Source organism: Poecilia reticulata, chromosome 1, assembly GCF_904066995.2.
Source record: "Poecilia reticulata chromosome 1, P_reticulata-male-v2, whole genome shotgun sequence".
NCBI lineage: Eukaryota > Metazoa > Chordata > Actinopteri > Cyprinodontiformes > Poeciliidae > Poecilia > Poecilia reticulata.
The window spans coordinates 28,603,470-28,629,228 of NC_088830.1; the positions used below are offsets into that span (position 1 = coordinate 28,603,470).

The following is a 25,759-nucleotide window of genomic DNA, read 5'->3' on the forward strand; positions in this document are numbered from 1 at the left end:
GCACAGCCAAGATACTGCGCAGAACCCTCAAGCTCCCAGGCCTCTGGTAGAGGACCCGAGCTCAGAGGATGAAACAGACCACCCGCGGAGGGTGAGAAGGGAATTTTTATATATATATATATATATATATATATATATATATATATATATATATATATATAATGTAAAATATGTTATAATGACTTTCTGAAAAATTTATATTTTGGAGACAAAAAGACTTGCCAATTCAAGGTATGCTGTAGTATATTTACAATAAGAGTTTACAATTACTTACATTTGCTATAAATGTCATGATGTCAGTTCTTTTGGGTTTATTTCTGTATTCTCATTCTATGTTTAGGGGTTTATTCTGTGTTTCTATGTTTATTCTGGTCATTTACCCTCTGTTGATTGATAATCTCGTTCACCTGTTCCCCTGGTAATTTAAGTCGGCGTGCACCATTGTGTGGCGCGGGATCGTCGTCAGAACCGTCAGAGAAGAAAGGTACCTCCGAGTTTAGTTTAGTTTTTTGAGGAAGACTCCGCAAGTTGTACTCTTGTATCTGACCTCAGTCATCTGTGTACGATGAAGAATAAACGCAGATCTACTCACCGTCGGCTCCCTGAGCGTTCGTTCCCAGTACCTCCAACCTCCCTTATGACAGAACGATCCAGCCCTACTCCGCGCTCATGTTCTCCTCCACGGCTGGGGGAGGATGAGTTGTGGGGATTTTTCTACGGGGACCGAGAGGACTTTTTTCCGTGGGGTGTCCCCTGGTCGTCTGAAGGAGGACGGACACGATCTGTTCGTCGACCTGAGCCGACACCTCACGCTGCAGGGTCTCTCCCCCGAGGGGCCGCTGCGGCCTCGAGTTTCCCTGCCCGGGCCGCCGGGTTGAGGGTTCCAGAGTACAACTTACCTGAGCCGCTTGCCACCTCATCACTGGCTCCAGTCTCATCGAGTGGGTTGGGACTGAATACCTACCCCGACGCTTCGCACCACTTCCGCGAAGGTGGGGGAGACGAGCCCTCCTGTAATGAAGATGGTGGGAGGCTCCTGGTGGGTTTTCTCTATGGGGTCCTATTGGAACTGTTCCAGTCTGAGTCGGAGAGGATTGAGAATCCTGCTCCGGAGTTCCCAGCAGTTCCAGAGTTCCAGTCTGAGTCGGAGAGGATTGAGAATCCTGCTCCGGAGTTCCCAGCAGTTCCAGCGTTCCAGTCTGTGTCGGAGAGGATTGAGAATCCTGCTCCGGAGTTTCCAGTAGTTCCAGAGTTCCAGTCTGAGTCAGAGAGGATTGAGAATCCTGCTCCGGAGTTTCCAGTAGTTCCAGAGTTCCAGTCTGAGTCGGAGAGGATTGAGAATCCTGCTCCGGAGTTTCCAGTAGTTCCAGAGTTCCAGTCTGAGTCGGAGAGGATTGAGAATCCTGCTCCGGAGTTTCCAGCAGTTCCAGAGTTCCAGTCTGTGTCGGAGAGGATTGTGAATCCTGCTCCGGAGTTTCCAGTAGTTCCAGAGTTCCAGTCTGTGTCGGAGAGGATTGAGAATCCTGCTCCGGAGTTTCCTACAGTTCCAGAGTTCCAGTCTGTGCCGGAGTTTCCTACAGTTCCAGAGTTCCAGTCTGTGCCGGAGTTTCCTACAGTTCCAGTGTTCCAGTTTGTGCCGGAGGGGATTGAGAATCCTGCCCCAGCATTTCCGGTATCCGAGACCGTTCCTGAGCTGCTCCTAAATCCTGATCTGGAGCTTCGATCGGATTTGGCGTTCTTACCTGCGCCGAGGGAGTTCCGTGACCCTGTTCCAGAGTTGACGGGGGTTCCTGAGCTTCTACCTGTGCCAGAGGAGTTCAGAGATCCTGATCCGAAGTTTCGGGGTCTTCGGGAGCCCTTACCTGTTCCAGTGGGGTCCTGCGATCCTGTTCCGGAACTCCTGGATGTTCCAAGTTCCCGGTCATCTTCCTTGGAGAACTGTGGCCCTGAGCCTGAGACCTCGAGTCGTCCCGAGGGTCCACAGGCTCCGGAGTTCTCTGACGTTCTAGCTCCGGGATTTCAAGTGATCCCCAGATTCTTGCCATCCGGTTCGAGGAGGCTAGTTTCGGGGCCAGTGGACATTGCAGCTTTAGATGACCGCATTGAGCCCGCACGGGCGAGGGTGGGTCGTGGTCCTCAAACGGCTTGGAGACGCCGTCTGCTCTATGGATTTCGCTGTGCAGTACGCGGTCGGACCTCACGTCGACTGCCGGGCTGGTCGCCTGAGGTTAGGCGAATCTGGCGTCGACGTCTGGGTCGACCACCGGAAGGACTTTGGACATCACGATGGCGGCCAGGCCGCCCGCCTGACCTGAGACGGACTAATGCCCGGGTCCGCGTTTTAGTTCTGTGGAGTCAACATGTTGATTTTCCGGTTCACGGACTCTTGGGGGGGTTTTCTTAGGTCTGTCTCTGTGACAGTGTTTTTTGTTTTTTGCTCTGCCCCACGTCAGTTTTGGGTCGCTTTGGACTTGGTTCTTTCTTCCAATTAGTGGGGTTCGGATGATCATTGTTTCTTTTGTTTGGGCGTCTGGTATCCGCCCTTAAGGGGGGGATTCTGTCATGATGTCAGTTCTTTTGGGTTTATTTCTGTATTCTCATTCTATGTTTAGGGGTTTATTCTGTGTTTCTATGTTTATTCTGGTCATTTACCCTCTGTTGATTGATAATCTCGTTCACCTGTTCCCCTGGTAATTTAAGTCGGCGTGCACCATTGTGTGGCGCGGGATCGTCGTCAGAACCGTCAGAGAAGAAAGGTACCTCCGAGTTTAGTTTAGTTTTTTGAGGAAGACTCCGCAAGTTGTACTCTTGTATCTGACCTCAGTCATCTGTGTACGATGAAGAATAAACGCAGATCTACTCACCGTCGGCTCCCTGAGCGTTCGTTCCCAGTACCTCCAACCTCCCTTATGACAATAAAATATACATTTGAGATATATTTTATTAAAAAAAACATTTTGACAGTGTGCTTCGTCTCCTTTTGAAAGAGGAAACCAACTAAGAATGCAATAATTAATTGCTGATTATTTATTAGATCAAATTCATTTTATTTGATTGTCTAAGAATGCTTAGACAGCTTTACACCTTCTTTCAGAGTTGTAATGTGCCCACCATCCAGAAGAGAGCACTGCTTTTCATCCTAAAGTGGAGCCAGTTGATACAGAAATAAATATGGCAGGACCAGTAAAATCTTTGTTTCTCCTCACAGTGTGTGAACATCTCTCTTTTCATGGAGGATTAAGTGTTTCACATATTTAAATTTTCTATTCAGCAACCACAGATTTTCACCTAATAAATTCATGTCTTATTATATTTTATAAATATGTCTAACTTATTAATGTGAGAAAATCACAATATTCTGTTTATTCTGTCAATATGCCATAAAACTGACATATTGACAGTTTTATGATTTCAGAAAGGTAAAATCCTTTCTGAAATTCAGCATTTTATGAACAATTTAGCTCTTTATTTTATGAAAAAACACTCAATCCTCATAATATAACATTAAACTCAGGTTTATATAAAATGGCCGCTAATCGTATAATTATTAGTCTGTAAATAAGATCAGTCAGTATTAAATTAATTCATAAATCAATAACTTGCATCCCTAAAAACAACATGCATTGTATCAGTTTATGTTCAAAATGGCAGAAAGAGAAGAGGTAGAATATCTGCATGGATGGGAAAGAATGGTGGTCAGTACCAAACATCCCTTGATGCACCTCTTTATTTCATACCTGCAAAAGCACCAGCACCCTTTAGTAAACAACACGTTTTCATTCAGCTTCGTTAGTGTGCGAACACTTTGGGTGCAAAGAGACTTAGAACAAAAACACATTTTGTGTAAGATTTGCTCATCTGCATCATTCTACAACAGCCGTGCAACTTCCTGACATAACAACACAGAATGCTCTGTAAGCATCTTTCAGGCAGGCTTCCATGCTCACCATGGTACTGAGACTGTCGGCAAGCAATTTCTTCGCAACGCAAAGAAATTGGCGGCAACACCGACTTCCAAAAAGAACAAAAAATGAATAAAACCTAGCAAATTTTATGAATTGGTAGAACAATTTTTCCACAAGTTTTGCCAGCACATGGTTGACTGGTGGAGCAAGAATACACATAACAACCACTTCTAGTGAAGAGTAACATCAGAATCATGAATTAGCAGCAAATCAGTTTTTATAGCATTTAAATAAATTGAGATTAGAGTTTTCTGAATGCTTTCTTGCTCCGTATACCATACCAGATATTTTCTGAGGAAAAAAATAAACATTGCTCATTTTTTGGGTAAAACATTGCAGGAATGGAAGCTAAACAGAGAAATCCTGACATGCAATAAAGATGCCGTAGAAAAATTAATAAAATTATAAAGCTACAGATAATTATGAGTTTCTGCACAAGAATTTGATGTTTCCAGGACTTTTGTACGTGAGTTCAACTGTAAAGCATTTTTAAAAGGAAGATTTAATTTTTATTCAACTGTAAAAAACCACGAGATTCTTTGTTTTGAAAAAAAATAAATAAATACATTGAAATGTTTCTAAACTCCTTGTAAAATGATTCAATGTTCGGGTTGAATAGCCTTGTTATATTTGTGAAACCTGAATAACAACATGTGGATAAATTAGGCCATTGAATTATTGAACTCTTTTCATTCACTCAATAATTACATACTTTTTGGCTTAATAAATACGGCTAGAACTGAATAAGTGTATTTCAGAAAACATTAGAATGGAAAAGTGGATGTTGTAAAATAATAAAATGAATTTCACAGCTGAAAGCTGCATGAGGGCTGCAGAGGTTTGTTGTCTGTAACACACAAGAGACTCCAGCATCCTAAATATTATTTTTGAATTTTTCTACATTTAAATGTACCAACATTTGTTATATTTTGGGAAGATTTTTTAATGATTAAATGTTGTTCATTTATCATTAGATTCAAGACATGATAATAATAATAATAAAAAGAGGAATTTGGAGGGAAGAAAAATATTAAAATTTCTGTTTAAAGAAGGACACTGGATCCTGTTTCTGTTTCAAGATTTATCCCCTCTACTGCCATTTTACTCATTCATTAGAACAAATAAATGTGGTAACATTTAGCATTTTATGTATTTAGCATAAATCCATATGACCGTCTGGAAGAAGACTTGAATAAAAAATGTGTCACGATGTGAAACGGGTAGGTTAGAGTTTTATTGGTACTAAAATAATCATATAAATTTAGTGAGATTGCTATACGTAGTCTTTACAAAACAAAGGAATGAATGTAGATCTGACTCTCTGTGTGTGCACACCACCGGGAGCCGGAGCCCACAGGCTCTCAGTACATGTCAACATGGACCTATTGCAGCGATCACACTGATTTCCTGACATCTGGACCCATCAGGGATTTCACTGATTTTTTTCCAACCTCACCAGCTATCGTAGCAATCTGACTACAAACAAAAGCATCATCATTCCATCCAAATGGCACAAAATACCACCTTAATATTACTGGATCACACAAAGAGACGTTACTCAAAGCATTCACTCTATTAGCTTATCTCTTAATAACAATCTGGCTAATTGGTGTTCTGGATGAATAGTTAGCAGAGACAAAATGTCACCGGAGTCTCCTGAGAGAAAAGTTACATTTCTACGATAAGACGTTTTACAGTTTCCTTTCATGCTTAATGTTTTAGCAAATGTAATACAAACGACTGTAGAGTCCACCAGTGTGGCCACCTACTGATCTACATCATATTCAAGATGGGCAATGAAATATTGTTTCAAATACATTTATAGATTTATAGTTTCTAACATTTTAAAGGCAAAATATCAAGTAAAATCTACGTTTTTGAGCTTTAAATCATGTTATAATGTTATTCCCTAATCTGCGGTACTGCGTTCTTTCATGCATATCTGAGAAATCCTTTAATCTCTCCTGGTAGCCATTCGGCTGTGCAAAACAAGCGGTGTAACCGAGCGCCGCCTTTGGCGAAGCTCTTCCTCAGAGCTGCAGTTTTCAAGCTTACGAGCTTCCGTCTCTCAGAGCAGGGAGACTCCCTCACTCGGCTCCTCCAGACTAGCCAGCAGCAATTAGAAAACACCTGGTGGAACTGCACACCTGCTGAACTCATTATATAAACTACTTCTCAGTGCAACACTCCTACGAACGTCTAGGGGAGTGATGTGATGATTTGCTGAGTGTCAGAAAGAGTAGGAGCTTCTTAAAGAAACAGAAGCCCATTTTTCAAGGGGTAAAATTATGAAGTAACTTATTTATTTTTCTAAAATCATGTCAAGTCAGCTTTTTTAAGACAACTGAAGTTATAGTTCAGTTTACTGATAGCACTGCGTGATTTTTATTTTTATTTTTCTATTTGACTATCAAAGCAATACTACACATTCTTATGTTCTAATACAAGTCTATTTCCAATCAGGAGTAAATCATAAATATATATTCTTTCATATTCTATATGTAAACATTCTATATATTTTTAATCAAATGGATAAAAGCTTTTTAACTGGAAACATGCTGGCTGTTTCACAAAAATAGTTCTAACTATCATCTGACGTTGCAAGGCAATTAATCTTCTTATCATCATGTTTGGGAAAGTTTGCTCTGACGCAAAATATGCATTTTTTGTGGATCATATCCAGATTATAATAAATGCAAAAATTTGAAACATTAATAAGAGACCAAAACTAATGGAAGATGTAAATGATTGGAAATGGAGAAAAACAAGACTTGCCAATTCATGGATTTTTTTTTATTTTTGTTTTTGGTTTGTGGATTTAATGTCAATTTACAGCTAGATTAAAATACAGGAGAGCTTCATGCAAATAACTTAGACGCTGCCATTTTCAAGATTCAGAGGAGAATAGCACTTGGCCACAAAGCCTCATTAACTGATGAGGGCCAAATTTAGACGAAAAGTAAAAAAAGCAAAAGTGGAGTTTGTTTCCAACCAAATGTTATTATAATACATCAGTTTCATACAAAATTTGAAAAAAAAAATTGAATGCTGAATAAAAAAAAAAAAATAAAATAAAACCTTTCTTCCATCACATTTGCACTCCCCTTTTTCCAGATTTTATTACTACAATGAAATATAATTCAAATATTTTAGGATAAAAACAAAAAACAAATGGGTCTCTATGTAATATTTATCATATTTCCAAATATCACACTCTCATAATTATTATTATTATTTTTTATTTTTTGTGTGTGTGTGTGTTTATTTTAATTTTATATAGAGAATTCAATCATTTTTATGTCGCCCTAATTTATAAAACTGGAAAACTTAAAACTATCTGAAAAAAAATGACAATAACAAAAGTAATAGTTTGAAATAAAATAAAATTTTAAATAATATCATTGCAAATCCTTTTAGAGAATCAGATACATTGTGCCTCAGCTTGAACAGCTGAGGCACAATTGAATGAGCTTCGTTTAGCTCATTCAATATGCATCCATGCATCCCTGTATAAACTTAAGTCAAGGATACAATAGTTCTTCAGTAAAAGTGAATATGAATATGATCACAATAACAATTCTCAACCTTGAACTAGAAAATCTGATTGAGAACCTCCATGTAGAAAAATGAATAAGTATTATCTGAGAAAACAATGAAATTTTCTTCCCTCTCTCAGCAGACCTTGTGGATGCTCAGCATTTCATTTTGGGCTTTTTTTAAAATTAAAAAATCAAATCTTTATAATATATATATATATATATATATATATATATATATATATATATATATATATATATATATATATATATATATATACACACTTGCACATACACACGCCCACACACATATATATATACATGAACAAAAAGTGATTTAATTTCTTTACCATGAAATTGTGAATCAGTAAAATCAACAGTTAAGCAATGAAAAATTTACATTTTATGAAAGTAAAATAAATTACCATCTTTAGGCCAATTAATGTGCATCTTACAAAAACATATACTGCTCAGCTGCTCTAGTACCGAATATCGCCACTAGGAGGAACCTCACACTGTCCAAAGCGCTGGAATTAAAGGAGGAAATTAGAGGTGAGCCTGCTGATTATCTGAGGGCTGCACAAAATTCTGAACGAGCATGATTGTGTGTGATTTATAGAAGAACATAACTACTTGTCTGTGTCTAATACCAGGCGCATGCAGGAGATGGGCTTTGAAGCAAACTAAAGCGTTCTGGATGTTTCCACTGTGTTTAATTCATTTAAATAAATAATCATAAATGTATTGCTTTTATAGCCGGGCACAAGCTAAGCACATTTCAAATGGTCTGTTTTCATAAGAGCACAACTTTTCAAGGTATTTGATTTGTAACTATATTCTGAATACAATCTTTATCAGTTTGTTTATTTCAATGGCTCACTTTGAATAATTCACTATCCCCTTGAAACTGCAGTCTGTATACAGTATGCACCAGGGACGATTTCAGAAAAATTCTTATAAATTCATTTGAGTTTAATTTACACACACACACACATGCACACGCACGCACACACACACACACACACACACACACACACACACACACACACACACACACACACACACACACACACACACACACACACACAAAGAAAAAAGAGAGCTCTACACATCGAATATCCCAACAGGGATCATACAGATTAAATGAGTCTTTTCAATCATTCTTGACAGAAACCTCAGAATCTGCATCTGTAGTACATTAATGTTCAGAAATGCAGAAGAAAAGGTAAATTATATGTAAAATGTAATCAACTTTCTGCTTCTAAAACTCCTTAGTAAGAGAAAAGAAAGGCATTCGTCTTTAACTAACATAAAATAACTCATTTTTGTGTATTCTGAAAATATGCAAGATCCTGAACAGCTAATCAGGCAGTCTGAACGAAATGCAGATGCATGTAAACCACTTTGTTTGTTTTAAACACTTGACACTATCTTAAGCACGTCCAGCTACTCACTAACTAAATAAATAAATAAAACAACAATTACTTAGAACCGAAACACAATATTTATAATAGAAATAACACAATAAAAGTCCATAAATGTTCAGATGTTAAACTCATGTTTATGGCACATAAAAATTGTTTTGTTTTTCCTTTTCAAAAATCCTAAAACTCAAAATGATATAAATTATGATGATGGTTTTTAAATAATTAAACAGAAGAAAGGAATCAGATAAAGATGGCGAGTCGGACTCACATTCCAAGGTTTCAATTCACAAAAGACTAAAGCAGATTTTCTTTTCTCCTTTTGCTTTTGTCATCTGGACAACGACTCAAATGGTTTACTTATCTGGAAGAAAAACATTTTACATTAACAAGAAGAATTCAAAAAATCTAAAAAAAAAAAAGCACTGTTGTCTTGTAACATTTATTTTCCCTTTTTTCTAATGTCTGTGCACATCAAAACTATCTTTGCTTGAATTTGTTTCCAGGCATTTCTAGATGTTCACGTAAAGATTTCACAATAGTTGCTGCAATGCAAAAATGTTTAACCTAAGAAAGATGGAAAGACGAAACAGTGCTTATTTTTAAATGTAGCAAGTTACGAAATGTGTTGAAAAAACGGGCTCAGCCTCTAAGAACTCTGCCGTGAACCAATCCTGTGACAGAACAAAAATTGCATTTCGGAGCAGCCAGCTGTAGCAGTCAAATTTCAAACAGCAAAGACGACGTGTGTTGAGATTCCTGGTAAGGTTTATTTTAAAATTTGCATTACTACGTAAACAGAAAGTCAGCATTTTATTCTAAAACCCAACCGGTGCTCATGTAAGAAAAACCAAACAGGGAGGACCTGCTTAAGTTGCTGGGCTGAAGAACAAAAAAGAAAGGGCGCCACAGCTTGGAGCCACTTGGACTGGTCCGAGGCGATAACACAGACAACTGAGGAGCAGATGGGAAATCCTGAGACATGCGCTAAAGGTTAAATCGGGTCACGATGTAGAATGTACTGAGGATTTAATAAAAAAACAAAGGATGATGACAGTGTACAATATACCACATTCCAATATATCACATTCAAATTAAATGCAATAAGAAGGATACATGATTGTTGTAAGGAAAACAGCTAAATCTGTAATATACTGTTATCTACTCCTAATTTCTGCATATTATTTGTTTATTTATTTTAGGAAGCTTATTAGCCATTTAAATTACCCCGTATGGTTCAGACTAAGTACGATTTCCAATATTGGTTTCAATGTAATGAGAAAGAAACCTTACTGCCAATCTGACATTCAAAGATATGTCCAAAATTTATTGTTAGATATACAAAACCAAATTACAGTTTGTATGACAAACTTTGTGAAGATTAAGATATGCAAACAAAAACTTCATTTATGTTGTTTTACCATATTTAGCTCTGAAGACAGCACGTATTTGCTGTGACAGCATGTATTCCTCTCAATCTGGTGTCAATGAAAGACGGTCAGACGGCTGTGTGAAGCCAGCTTCAGTAAAACTTCTTCACGGGGTTATGGTCAGGACTCTGTGGACTGCAGTCCACGAATCAAATTAATTTTTCAGAATTATGACTGAATTATGAGATATAATATAAAAATGTTTCAGATTTTACAAGATACAACTTATTATTAGTGTCCGCCGTAATTAACAATACATTTGGTAAGATTTAAAAAATACATTTATCTTCTTTCACAAAAGCCTTATATTGGACTGAAAAATGTAGAAAAACTGAGCCTTTAATTTGAGTATATTTAATCTGTGTTGATTGCTTTTTTTGTTTTGACAGCTAACTGAAGCTGAATTTCTTCCTTCTAAAATTGAATTCATACTGTTTTAAGATGAACAGTGTCTAGAAGCTTTGTAAATTGTAATCCATGTATCCACACACATACCCAATACGTATATTATATATTTCCCCCACAGGTTTCATATAAGTTTAATTCCTTCCCTTCCTGGACACAGAGCTAGAAAATCCAGGGAGTTTCCTTTAGCTAACTGATAGAGTATCTAATTGCTTAATAACAACACATGACCTAACTGTGAGTATAACAGAATAAAAAGCTGTAGTGGATTAATTTAGTTTCAGTGATCCGCCTGTGAACAAACTGTGAGAAAGGTCAAACATTGTGTTTCTATTAAATTTCAAGTAAAGATTCAAACACACTCACTGGCACAAATGTGGTCCTCTAATGCAGCGCTGCACTGCTTTCATCACGCTCTTCAAGGTGAATGATCCCTGGTTAAAGTGTAAATGATGCACAAATCTCTCTTTCACTTCAGACACACACAGACAGGAGTCGGTGAATGCTCAGTTTAAAAACTGTAATTAATTAAAACAAAGCAACAAATTGAAAACAATACATAAGCTTTACAAATACTAAACCACTACTAATATAACTGTAGACAAGCCCAGGCACAGAGACATGTAGACACTGAGAGCTTTACAGTCCGATGGGGACAGAGGTCATGGGGTAGAAGACAGGACTGGACAGGCGATTCCAACTAGAAGCAAATGTACAACTGTAGCAACAAAGAGCTGCTTAAATTGAGTTTCCTTTTGGGTTTTTAGCGTCCACAGGTAAATAAGGCATGATGTTAAGCATTTTATAGCACGCAAAAAATTAACAGGCAATAATACATCTGTGTGGGCCCTTTTCTGATTTATGCATATGTAGATTTCTAATGTTAGCCATTTTGGAATTCTCACTTGATAATTACTTGCATAAAGTTTGTTTCTTGAAGTGTGGCTACATTTAAAATAACTATGTATTGTGTTAAAAATATTTAGAGAAAATTAACACCTGCACCCACACACAGATCACACACACACAAGCGCACGCACACACACACACACACACACGACACAGGACCAGGTTACAAAGAATTCTCATCCTGTCACAAATCAACAAAAACAAGTTCATTTATCATTTCCTTTTAAATCATGCTATGCTACTCAGAAAGACTCAATAAATTACAACAGAACCTGTGTTAAAATTGAATCTGTGTTTAACATGTATTTAGATTTATAAAAAAAATAAATCACTGATTTCCAGTTTTACGTGTTAGATTATTCACTCATTCATTCATTTAAATTTGTTGTTTCATTTTTCGCCTGTTTCAAATATTTTATGTCTGAATAAATATGTGTGAACATGTCACCAGTTTAGTAAGAAAAATGGTCAAGTTGAAAATTGTCTAATTTGAATCACCTAAGCAAAAATAGGAGCATTTGCAGAAACAAAAAAGTTGCATTCAAGTCTCGAAGCCAGTGTGGAACAATTACCATATTTTGTGTGACAACAAGGACACATGTCTAAAACACACACTTTCCATACACACTATGTTAAGAAATCCTGTATGGCAGAGCATGCAAACTAACTTTACTGTGTGCAGAACATCCAGAAATATCCTGTGGGCAGGTCAGTCAACTGTGAAGTGAAAATAATGACCACAGACCACATTAGGGAAAATACACAGTAAGGAAGGAAAAAAATAAATAAAATAAAATCAGCTGAACTATTCTGTGAATAGCTGCATATTTGCAGGTGCAGGCAGGAAAGGAATACACAACTGGGAGTGAGCAATAATGGTACTGCGCTCTCATCTGTGACTGAAACACTGTTAGGGTTCAGTGCAAAGGATACCAGGACATCTATTGGCATAAACTGCAAACTGCATCCAACAAATCAAAGTCCGACCTTATCCGACCTCATCTGACCTCTGGCCTTATCTCACACATTTAAAAACTGTTTATTCTACTGACGTCTTTCAAATGCATTATTGTTTATTTCTGTATAGTTTATCATAAAGGCAACATTAAAATGTGGAAAAGGAATACGCACGAAAAAAAAAAACCTATCGATGTTTTATTTTAGTTAAGACGAGATGAATGCTACAAACACATCGACCTGGGAAATAACATTTTTATTCAAGCTTAAAGTAAAGGGGTGAGAAAAAGTTTAAACTTAGACATTTTGTGTTCTGTTTGAAATTTTCTGAATCCCAATGTGATGCGGAAACATGGCCATGAGCCCTGCCAAATCTGGACACTTCTCAAGTCTGATTTTACAAAAAACACTGAAGAAAAACTATTTGAAAGAAACTGATCTGGTACAGAAATATATATATTTGTACAGCAGAGAAAAACTAAAAACATTAACAACAAAAAGAAAGAATAAGCAGTCAAAAGAGCTGAAAATGTTCTTTTAAAAGCAAGTAAGAAACGCAGTTTCGGTAAGAAGGTTTTCAATAATCAAAGGCATCTGATCAAGGTAAATTGATTCTGTTTATTTTGTTTTTACAGTTGATATATATTGTATTGTTCATAATTCATTATTAGCCCATTGAGCTATAAAAATAAATGAGCTGTAATAAAGATGACTTTATTATGATATACCTAGATTTAAAAAAGTGAAAAAACAACAACAACAAAAAACAATAGATACTTATTGAACTATAAAATGGGTGCTAAAGATGATAACTGAATTATTAGACAGCACCCCTTACTTGGCCATTGTTTGAAGTGTCTATTTTATTTTCACCACTTCACACTGAACCAATCCAGACACAAATACAACTTGAAACGCATGCACAATTCCTAACAACCACATTATCTCATTTTTAGTTGCTTAAGAGTGGGCCGCAGGAGCCATTTCACCGTTTTTCATCATTCGTGTGAAGTAATGAGATAAACAACTGAACTTCCTCATGAATTCATCACTCACACTCATGGGGCAGATCAAACACAATCATAGGAACAATTAGGACTTTGGATTATTTGCATCAAAGTAAAAAACTGAAAAGCTACAAAGTCCTCAAGGTTTCTTTCTGTCAAACACACCATGGTGAGTAACTAAGCATAAGTGATGCCATTTACAAGAGGGCTGCACCTTAGTAAAAATAAAAACCCCTGAGGAATGAGGAGTTTCTGGATAAAATACCAAATTGATGTTAGGAGAAGGTAAAGCAGCAGATCAATACAAAAATGTACATTTTCCATGAATAGTGCGAGAGGTATAGACCACACCATGAAAGTGAGGGGCAAATAGTGTAAGAGAGAGGGGCTAGGTGACATGCCAGCAGAGGCAAAGCCACTCAGTCTTTCATGCTGTTGTACGTTTTCTGTGGTTTGCCATTTTAACCTTCCACTCCTTCACACACCGTACTCACTCACACCAAACCTCCAAGAGTTTTCTCCCCTCAAAGTAAATGAAAACTGCTTCATTTTTTTTTTTACTGATGCTTAATTTAAAATGACAATAACAACTGAGAAATATGTTTTGCTTGAATTTTGCTTTTGCTTCTGCTTTTTGTGACAAAAAATAAAGCGTGAGAATATTAGAAGAGGATACTGAATCAATGGACATAAGATTGGTATGCTTTCCATTCCAAAGTTTTAAAGTGGTTCTTGGTTATAAAATCATTTAATTTAAATAAGACACCCAATTCCTAACATTTTGGGGGGAACTACAGAGCACTTCAGTCAAGAAACTGAATAAATAAATTAATAAAAAAACAGAAAACTTTGGATGAGGCTCCGCTGTCTTAATTGCTCATTACAATGTGGAACACGGTAAGACCTAAAAGGTCATAATTATGCGGACCACGTCACACGTCTTGATTTTTCCTCCGGTGTTATGTCAACATCTGTGAGCAAAGTATTTGGATATTAAAGAACGGCAACTCTCTTTCGTGGAAAAATGTAACATGTGGGGTTAACTCTAAAGTACATGATCGTAATTTAAATAAATAAGCAGAAATTACATCCTGGACACTGTAATGTCAAATGGGCTATCTCCTAGTTTTCTTTTTCCCCCCTCATGTGTATCAGTGCGCTCCTACCTGCCAGTTGGTGCGGGAGACCTCCGACCACAGCCGGTTCTTCTATTCCACTTTTAAACCCGAACAAACTCTCTCCACTTCAGCCAGCTGCCGTTTCTCTTAGCAGTTCAAGAAAAGATTAAGAAAAAATAAATAAAAACAAAAATAAAAACCAAAATAAACATTGAGGGAAATCTCCGCGCTGAGTCGCCTTTTCCGCCACTTTTATTGCGCTTCCGGACACATTACTCTCAGCTAGGAAAAAGGAGAAAACGAAGAAAAACCGAGCACGTTCCTCTCTTCCATCACTGTTTTTAGCTGTTACCTACGTTTGTTTTAAAAAGCAACGTCCAAGGCAGCGAGGCGCGCGCAGGTATGAGGACGCACGTGAAGGTGAACAAAGTGCCGCTTAGAAGGACAGACGAACGGTTCGTCTGTCCAAGTGGCGATAAAACTAACACAGAGTAGACAGCTCTTCCATATTGGTTCTTCGCGGGACCAAGAAGGTGAAACCTCCTTTTTTTTTTTTTATTATTTCCTCTGCTCCCTATTCTTCCTTCCAAAAAACCGGTCGCGCAGCACCTTCTGCACTTAGGCTTTCGCAGCACAAAGAGCAAAAGACTCAGAAAGCAGAAGGGGGAGAGTTAGAGCGCGAGCTGTGCTCGAAGTGAGAAACTACAGTGTCCTGTGTTCTGGCGCTCGCGCTCAACTGGGAGCCGGCGCGAGCTCTCCTCCTCCCGGTACAGGATGATAATGATGCGCTGCGCGACTCGGTAACGGTGTGCTGGGGATCCCCTGCTGCGTCCAATCCTGACGTCTTAACCGGTGCGCGGTTGAGCGAGCGAGCCCGTAGATGGAGGTGGTTGTAGGGTGGCTAAGAGGTCAGCGGTGACTGTGAACTATGAGCTCTGACTATGACAGGCGACGACGCGGAAGTGGGAGCAGCAGAAGCCAAAATTGTTTTGGCAGGTGTAGGTCAACATAGGTGTGCATACATAAATACACACACACACACGCACACACACACACACACACACACACACACACACACACACACACACACATATATATATATATATATATACTTTAGAAAACAGCGTTTTGGTTTTGTTTTTGCTTTTTTGGGGGGAGGTGAGAATTAGAGTCGGAACATGAAATGATTTTATGACGCACATACTAAGCCTTGGGGATTTGATCAGAGTAAGGAAGAGAGCATTAGTGTGCACAGGATGATAGTGCGCACACAAAAAGATGAGGTATGTACACTGTCATGGAAAGGATGACAAAGCACTTTATATATATATATAATTTTTAATTATTTATAACAGAATATTTTTGTGAATGTGTGTCTTTCATATGACATGGTCAGTGAGTTTGTGGGTTATTTTTTATGTCGACTTGTGAAATTTCCATGTGACACACAGACGTTTGAGCTGTCATGGATTGAGATGGAAGTCTGAGTAAACAGAAATGTGCGAGGGTTTGCAGGTAATTATTGCGTTTGCACAACAAAAGCAGGAGGACAATAGTGCTGGTGCCCTAAGTCTGCGAGGGTTTAGCAGTTCAAAGGAATTTATGCTTAGTAGTTCTAGTGACAGAGATGGTAGCTCCAGAAAAGCATTTCATAATGACATTGAAAAAATCAGAAATTTCTGATTATACAGAGTGGTGACTGGGAACAATGGATGGGGCTCAGATGATTTTTGTTTATTGGAGATAGTAAGGTCAATGACACAGATAACTATCTAGTGGTAAGTTGCAAGGTGTGAACAAGATTCACCCTGAGAATTTAAAGGCTGTGGAAATGTTGTCCATGGAGCAGCAGACCGTGGGGGTCACAGTAGTTTGATTCTTATTTCTACTAGTAGTTTTCTACCGTATACAGGGATATCTTGTTGCTGTCCAAAAAAAGTAAAAGTTGTGCCCAGGAGAGTTTGTTTCAAGTTTGTGTTTGACCAGGTCTGTCCTCTTTCCACAACTCTGATTGTGGTGTTTATGGCCAGTAGCAGTATAGTTCTGAAGATGAGGACCTTTGTTTTGTGAGTGTAAGATGCGGTTCTGTTGGCATCTTCATGCTATGACCTTCGGCAGGCACTGGTGTGGTTCGCAGCCAGGTGTGAAGTGGTCAGATTGGAAATCAGTTCCCCTTTTTCTTTCTGTCCTTTATTTACCCCAATAAAACCCCATTAAGATCCAGATTTTATTTTCACAAGGGATCTGGGCAGAAATCTGGACACACAAAAGTAAAACAAATTAAAACAAATTACAAAACAGTTTAAAAGCAATGACACAAATTGATACAAACATGTCGAATGTTTTTAAGAACGGCTCAAAAAAATTCCAGTGAAATCAGATGAGACGCCTTTAATTCAGACTGACCCCTGAGTCTGAGGCCGTTATTCTCAACCAGAAAAAGGAGTACTGCTCCTTCAAGGTTGCAGTGCAGTTTCTGCCACAAGTATCTCAGTGTTTGCATCAAATCGGGTGCTGCTCCGCTGTGGCGTAGTGAAGTAGAGCGGCTCTGCTGGGAGCGTTATCTGGGTTTCCCTCCTGGACCCGTTACCCCTGCAACTCGATTTTGGATATGCACATGGATGGATGGATGGATGGATGAATGGATGGAGAGATTTAAGCATTTTTCTGACTATCTCCATAACTCATGAAAATACTTCACAACATAGACAAATAAAACGATCTACAAAAGTTAAAGTGCAAGAGCAAAAATGGCTTTCTGTGCATATGAAACAGAAGTGGAATGTGACAAAAGGAAATGCTTGGCTATGAAGTCAGACAGTAAAATTAGCAAAGAGACAAATTCAATGAGATCAAAAAAAGAAGAAAAAAAAAGCAATACACAGAATGTTTTAATAAACACGTTTCCATCCCTTATGCTTTGTTAGAACATAAACAGGGAAGTTTACTATGTATAATGTTACCTAAGCTAAATCTCAGGTGGAAAAAAGTTTCATCCATCCATTAGGTAAAAGTAGCCAAATACTTTCTCATTTGGGGACAATCCGATAAAGTCCAGAGCCAGTAGTGAGTTATCATCATTCAAATGAATACTGGGTCTACTAAGGCGCCTGGAACCCATTATTAAAAAAAAAAGATCACTCCACCTCCTCACCTTTACATCAAGGGTTTGTCCAGTCACTTTACAGAGGAAGCTCATCTCAACTGTCTCTATTTGCGATCTCATTTTTTCCCACCGCTCATTTTTTCCCCACATTCTCATGACAGGTGAGGGTTAGATCTAGAACACACATTGCCTGGTAAAAAAAAAAGAGAAAGGTTCACCCTTTGCTCAGCTCTCTCTGCACCATGGCAGAAGAGGAAGGTGTCCAAATCACTGCAAATGCTGTCACATGAATCCACCCCCTCTCCTGAACAAGTTCAGTTCTTCTCTGCAGCCTCACATTGGTTTTCCTCTATACTATGAAGAATCTGGCAAAATAAACAGTTTGCAGCCTCCTTAAAGCTCCTTTAAACAACCAGCTCAACCAACCCCTGGGCAAAATTTAACACAAAACATCTTTGCATTATTTTCACAAATTCTCTCACACCTGTAAGAAGAATAAGCAATTATTATTGCATGCATTTAATAAGTTGTTACAAAAGCTGAAAGCTTTCTTAGAGAAAGCAGGAAGGAGAGCAATAGATGCATACTATATTATGACGCTTCACTGAATTATTTTCTTTTATTACCAATATAACAATCTACATGTGTATTTGTAAGGGTAATTTATATATACTTCTAAAAAAATCTGTGCAATAAACAGAGCTGAGTGCATGTCCAACTTTTATTTGTTTTGCTTGTCCTCATTAAGTTATACGGAACAAGAAAAAGAGAGAATGGGAATGCTGGATCACCATTAACTAATCACAATTACAACGGGCACACATGCACATAATATGACCACATATGTAGACCACAGTAAACACTTATTTTTAAATAGTTCTTTTGAAAGATATGTTGACATCTCCCAAAGTAATCTAATCTAATTATGTCATTTTGTACATCAAATAAACTTCTATCTTTCCTATTTTTTTTTGTAATTGAAAATAATTCTTATTTGGTTTTAAGAGACTCGCAGTGGAGGGGCCAAAGAATCACATGTGGGTCTGAAGCCTAAATATTCGTATTTGGAAAAATGTGGATCCTATTGCATTCATATTTTTCGGTTTTACTGTATATATTGTCTTGAACATGTCAATGTTTTCCTCAGTAAATATATTTGAAACATCTACATGAAATCTACATTGGATATTAGTAACAACCACTAAAAACAGAACACGAATGAAGGTAGCACGGTGGTGGCAGCATCATGCAATAGGGATGTTTTACAGCAGAGGAAATTGGCTGACCGGTCAGGATAGAGGGAAAGATGAATGTATCATTTTATAGAGAAATCCTCCAGAGCGTTTTTGACCTCAGACTGAGGGCGGCTGGAAGTTTTTCCTCTAGGACAACAACACAAAGCACATGGCCAAGATCTCAAAGACTTGGCTATGCGCTCTGTGAACAACCTGGAAGGACCGAGCCAGAGTCCAGACTTGAATCGGATTAATGATCTCTGGAGAGATCTGAAAATGGCCCCACAGATGCCTTCATTCAATTTGAAGAAGGTTGAGAAGAACTGCAAAGGAGAATGGACAAACCTGTTCAAAGATTGTTGATCCACCTTTGGGAGGAATTACAGTCTCTAGTTTTTATGAATAGCTCACATAAATACTCAGGAAATGCTCCAAATACCTACATAAAAATGTGGCTTTCTATTCTGAATGCATTAATACTATATATATATATATATATATATATATATATATATATATATATATATATATATATATATATATATATATATATAAAGAGGATACATCGTAGGCTTGCTTGCATTCCCTTATCCATGCACACACGTTTGCCCATGCCAACACTGAGGCTCCCACTGACACGCCACAGACAGTCTTGCTGACACAATGACACTCTTCATCTAGGGACATTCTCTAAGGAAAATCATGCAAATTTATTCATCCTTTGGGTCAAAAGAAAGAAAACTTAAGGCAAAGAAAGATAAAAGAGTTAAAGTAAGAAAAAACGGGGGGAAAAAAATCAAGGCAAGCTATCAAGAAAGTGTGAATGAAAAACTGAAAACAGAATAATAAAACAGCGACAAAAAACAAACAAACCGAAGGACAGGCAGAGGAGAAGGCTATTGTCAGGACTTTTGGCCAGAGAGGAGCTGTCTGTGTATGAATACTCAAGAGACATTTTGACACACACACACTCACGCACACACACACACAACATGCACTCATGGCATGGCCTGTGGTCAGATGGTGTGCTTTGTAGCATAGAGCACAAGGACAGGTGTGTATTCAAGCAAAACCCTTCTCTGGGAGTCTGCGTGTGTCTTTGTGGTTTTTATTCTATATGTGCGAGTTAAGAGTTAAAATTCAGACAAAGGATTGGGTGGATTAACTAACAATGCTGACTACAAAGAAAAAAGGGAGTTTTGTAAAAGTGTCACTTATGGAACCTCAAGTTTCAGTCGTTCAAACTTTTTTAAAGGAATAGAAAATCGAATCAATAATCACAACAAAAATGCACTCCTGGCATTCCTCTGCAGCATTGTTGCTCATTTCAACAATGCAGATATAGGTGAATAAATTTGGTTAAAAAAAAAAAAGTCATATTTTTTTCCCCCCAGTTATTTACTGGAGTTCAGTTTCACATTTTCAAGCTGATAATCTTCCAGCCTGTCGATTCATTTATCCACTGTGAAAAAGAATCCCACGGTTATAAATAATTATTTTTAATCAATTTCTCCTCTGCAACTATTAGTTCTTGTACTGCAAATACTTTATATGACCCTCTTACCAATAGGAGTGCACGCATTCTTCTCCTATAACATTTTATAAAGTTGGAGCATATGAAAGAGAGATTTTTGACCGTTCCTCTCTTCTTCACTCAGACTCTGGGGTTCTCTCTGATGTTTTTTTCTTGTATATGTTTTGAAGAGTCAAACTATATTTTTAGGAGTTCATGTCTTGTTGTGCATTCTAATAAGATTCCCAAGGTCTTTGAAAAAGCAGTAAAACCTAGAATCACAAATGGATATAAAGTGTTTTTCTACATTTACAGCCTTAATTTAGTTTAAAAAGTATTTTTCCTGACATGTCTCCCTAACAAATGGTTGGAATGTAGATAGCCTTTAATGGTTGCTATGGAGACTATGCGAGTCCAAACTTTGCTGTGGTTCTCTAACAGTGAGCTCTGGACACATTTTTACCTCCCATCATGCTCACTGTGCATGGTGGCAAGATAAATAGAGGTCTTCGAACCACCCTAGTGAAAAGGGGGCTAAGAGAAGGGACCTCTATGTCATGCCATGTTTATACCCCAGGGGAAAAGAAAGTCACTGATTAATTTTGGGAAAGTTTAACTTTAACTTTAGAAAGTGTGAAGTAGAAAAAAGGCAGATACTTTACATGCACCAGAACTGTCAGGTATGTCACAGATGTGGCATTTTCTAAAAAAAACTAAAAAAACTGTTAATTCTTGCAGTGATATTTGTTCTTTACACTGAACAAACACATTAATCAACAGTGCCAATAGACATTGAAAGCACTACATTATATCCTTCTGATACATTTAAGACAGATACTTTTTTGTACATTTTTAACGAGGCATCCCACGTTAGACATGTTGGTATTCCAGTTCATTAAATGGTTCCATTGGTTTTCTATGGCAGAACAATCCAGAAGCCTATCAGTGTTTTCAGGTTCTGTAGACTCTATGTTATACTTAGAGGTGTGTGAATCATGTGCATGGAATGTGGATGTCACATTGTCATAAGACTGCAACAAAATAGCAAAACAAATTAAAAATTGTGACATTTGGATGTATAAAAGCTGGACTAAAATCTTTCTCCTGCCAGGTTCATTTGGGTCTTTCACATGCACGTCTTTACCAGGGGAGCCAACTGATTTAAAGCGCTCTATATAATACAGGGGCCCACAAGTCCAGTCCTCAAGGGCTACCATCCTGCAACTTTTAGATGTGTCTCTACTCAAACACACCTGGATCAAATAAAATCCTCGTTACCAGCCTGTAACGAGGCTGGTAACGAGGATTACCAGCTGAATGCATGCTGGTGAAAGAATTCAGACATTTTGGAGCAGAGATGCATCTAAAAGTTGCAGGACTGGACTTGAGTCCTGGACATGGGGGTCCCTGACATAGAATATAGCACAGACCCCCACCACGCTGCACTTGCCTTTAATTGTTATTTTTCTAACATTGTTCTGATCAAATAAGCCAAACGGCAGGCCTTTCTGGCAACAACAAACAGAAACATTACTTTCTATCAATACCCTTTATATAAACATATGAAACAGCCTGGATGTCTGCCTGTCGGATCACAGTTTAGGAGAAGTCAAGCCAAAAGTTTAACTTCCAGCAGGAAGAATTTGAGGTAGAAACACTTGTCTGTCTGCTGAAAGAGAGCACACACTCAGACGGTACGGTGTCAAGCCTAAGTGCTCAGGTGCCTTAAAGGAATGTTCCACACACAGAAGAGCTGAGACACATGCAGTTATAAAATACATTTGGAAGCCCTCAGGAAAGGTGCTATGTCAGCCCTGTTTCCCTTACACCGTTGTACAAGAATACCTACACACATAATGCACAAATTCCCTATAGCAGATCACTTTACCGATGGATTCGGTGCATGTTAAATGCCAGATGAACCTTTCTGTACTTGCCTGGAGGGGATCTAAAATGTGCTTTCTTGACCGAGTCTGTGAGAGTTTCTGCAGTTCAGGGACTGAGGTGTAGGATTCCAAACATCCAGACTAAAATCAGCATCCAGACGTCGTTCGTTCTTTTTCTCAGCAAAACAAGCGTTCCACTCAGAAGCAACGCCTGGCTTCAGGATGCAAAGAGAGCTGTCGGAAAAGCTCAACAAGTTTGCGTCCTGAACTGCTTGTTTTAATGATGACGGTTCTGAAAATCACCATAGCAATATTGATTATGTGTAAGGTGCTGTGAGACATGGCACATACACAGCTATTTATTGTAGACTTGGCATTGATTTTAGCTCAGGTGTATGAATCAGATATCAGAGGATATGAAAAGCATCTTCTGTGGTTAAGACTGGAGCCATGGATTTTAGGGGTAATTAATACCAACAAAAAAGGTAATATGGGTCTTTATTGTGGTATCTGCAAAGGGAAAAGACAGAATAAAATTCACTTCTGTCTTTGATCAGTCAAAGTAAAGATTACCTATGAACAACAGCTGATGCTTGATCACACTTAAAGCCAGGGATAATAAATGACATCCTTAAATTAAGAATAAATGCATCCTGAATTAAATAGAAAACATCTAGAGTGAAAAAAAATCAAAGAAATCACTTGAATAAGACAAACTTATACATCTTGAAATGGTGCTTTGTTGACTGAAATGTTTTTAACATGAAGTGTCTGTTAGAGGCGCTCTGTAATTAGTAGCAGATGTACTGAGTCGTATCAGGGTTAATAGTATCAGTTTGCAGTGGTTGCAAATGGTATCATATGCCCAGGACAAGCAATATGTCCAAATGTAGAAGAGCAGGGTCACGCAGGTGAAAAGTTCACCTTGAGCTGAGTTTCAGCATTTAGACTTTTTAAAACGGGTTTCTGTGACGTAGTTGTCAGTATTTGGTGTATTACTTGCATTAGACAGAGATTGTGCACATTTCATTTGCTGCAAATGAGAAATTAAAGCTCCAGAGGGCTAAAAATGTTTAGATTTCATGCAGATGTGACAACTTTGTTTTAGCTCACTATGACATTTACAGGTTTGCTCAAGGTCATACAGAGAGACGTGTTATATAAGGTGTTTTTTCAACCACTTTGCGTTCTTGTTACCACACAAAATTCCATATGCAGAGGCTGAATCGACTGGTTCTACGTCCGCGCAGAGCTGAGTGGGATCAGACAACCTGGTGTTTGTCTGAAGAAGAAATGAGAAAGTCTCAGCATTTATTTCTTCCTATAAAGGCAAAAATTATGGAAATACTTAGAATTTCAGGTGTATAATTAGAATGTGGTGAGGACGTTGCTGTTTAACATTTTGAAGGATGTTTGCCGAGTATAAACTTAAGACATTTAGAGTGGTGTGCTCCAGGCTGTTGAAATGAAGGTGAGCCCCATGGTGAGATCCAAAGAACTCCACGAAGCCTTCAGAGGGGAGGTTGTAGCAGATTATTGCTTTTGTAAGGCACTTAAATAGGTCAATAAAAAAACTGAAATCAGTCACTGCACTGTACAGAAAGTAGTCTACAAGTGGAGAGTATTTAAAAAAAAAAAATCAACCCAATCCCTGGTTTGGCTCTCTTAGCAAGTTCTGTCCGAAAAGACGCAACAAGAAGTCTCCAAATGGCCTAAAATGTAATAGCTGAACTTACAGAAGTCTATGATGGATATGAAAACACAGGCTTACATAGTCAGAAAGAGACTGGACTGGTTTAAGTTTCATTGGTCCAAGGAGGAAACCTTTAGTTTGATAAATACTCTAAGAAAGCTAGAATACATTTTAGAAGAGATCTGGACTTTGGACAGATGAGTCTAATATCTGGACGCTGGGACAGAAGACAAGTTTGGCTTAAACTAAATGCAGCATTTTAGATAAAAAAACAAAGAAAACACTCAACCGAGTGTGAATACAGATCTAAAACTGCCATGGTTTGGACATGGACTTGGTAAACTCATCATCCTAGAATTTAACGTGAATTCTGCAACGTATCAGAGAATGCTCCAGACGAATCTACAACATGACAATGAACCAAACCATACCAGTAAGCTCACCAACGCCTGGCTGGGAAACAATCAAAAGAAACCCAATATGTGGACATTTTTAATTGAAAACAAATACTTTTTATGTGTGCGGCTTCATGCTAACACGTGCAGGCTGAGTTGTCCCACTACGTCCTGCTGACAGAGCACTTTTATATAAGAAACGATATGAGGCGGGAACACAGATCGTCTTACACATCCACACAAACATGCATATACTTGTACACATGCACAGTATTTATATATAGATTATTATTCACATTATCTGTTTTGTTCAATGCCCTGCATTGTACTATGTGGTGCACTAATTTTCATGATCATTATGCCAGTTATGCAGTTTTTGTACATTACCCATCAATACCTGCTCATTTAAAAACATGATCTCCTGCAGAATCAAGAAAAATCACTTTTCTTCAAATATTCACGCGGCTTTTTCAAAAGCAATTTATATTAATGTCATCTGACTCACTAATGAAAACAGCTGTTGATTAAATGGACATATTTGGCTTTCACTGATCACAGCTGGAAGCACGTTGTGGAATAAGGAGAATGGTTCTGAAACTTTTCAATATGGTAACATGTGGTGCATGTTTTTGAATAATAACAATAATCTGAAATTACAACGAGCTATCAAGCTGAAATTGGATAAAAATTATCTTGAGTTTCAAGAGCTGTTACAGAGGGGAAAATAAGCTAATTTGATTCCTAGAAGTAGAACCAGAAGTCCCGAAAGATTTCTTTGTTCTGTGGTTGAGTTATAAAGAATTAAAATTCAGTCTTAATTAGGCTCAGTTCAGACTTTTAATCCTGCTGGTAATTTGACGTGAAAAGGATCTTGGATATGAGTCACACAATTATAGTGATAAAATATTCTTTACATTTAGGGCCTTTTTGCAACGTCAACACTGGTAAATTAGGAAGTAATATTTATGAGTACTAATCATTTCAAATGTAAACTTAAGTTGTGGGAATTCTGTGGAGTCGCAGAATTGCTTTTACTTCTTTTTTCTATGCTCTAAATTGTTTTTAAAGTTTTTGAGCTGTCATTGCTGTCAGGTTCACAACTATTACATAAAGATCTGTACTGATCCTTAAAAACGGGTATTTATTTATTAATCAAATTCAAACAACTTGATATTTCACT

The 25,759-nt window shown here is 37.9% G+C and overlaps 1 protein-coding gene across 14 annotated transcripts in view; it reads right to left on the bottom strand.

The window, feature by feature from the left end:
• tenm3 (teneurin transmembrane protein 3) overlaps nucleotides 1–25,759 on the bottom strand; it is a 588,369-nt gene that overhangs the window by 280,374 nt on the left and 282,236 nt on the right. For 4 of the 14 annotated variants that reach the window (XM_081610738.1, XM_081610722.1, XM_081610732.1 and 1 more), the window contains exon 1: nucleotides 14,800–15,544. The exons of the other annotated variants lie outside the window; for them this stretch is intronic. The gene's annotated coding sequence lies outside the window, so the exon portion shown is untranslated. Of the gene's footprint in view, nucleotides 1–14,799; nucleotides 15,545–25,759 lie in introns of those variants that run through there. 14 annotated transcript variants of the gene reach the window in all.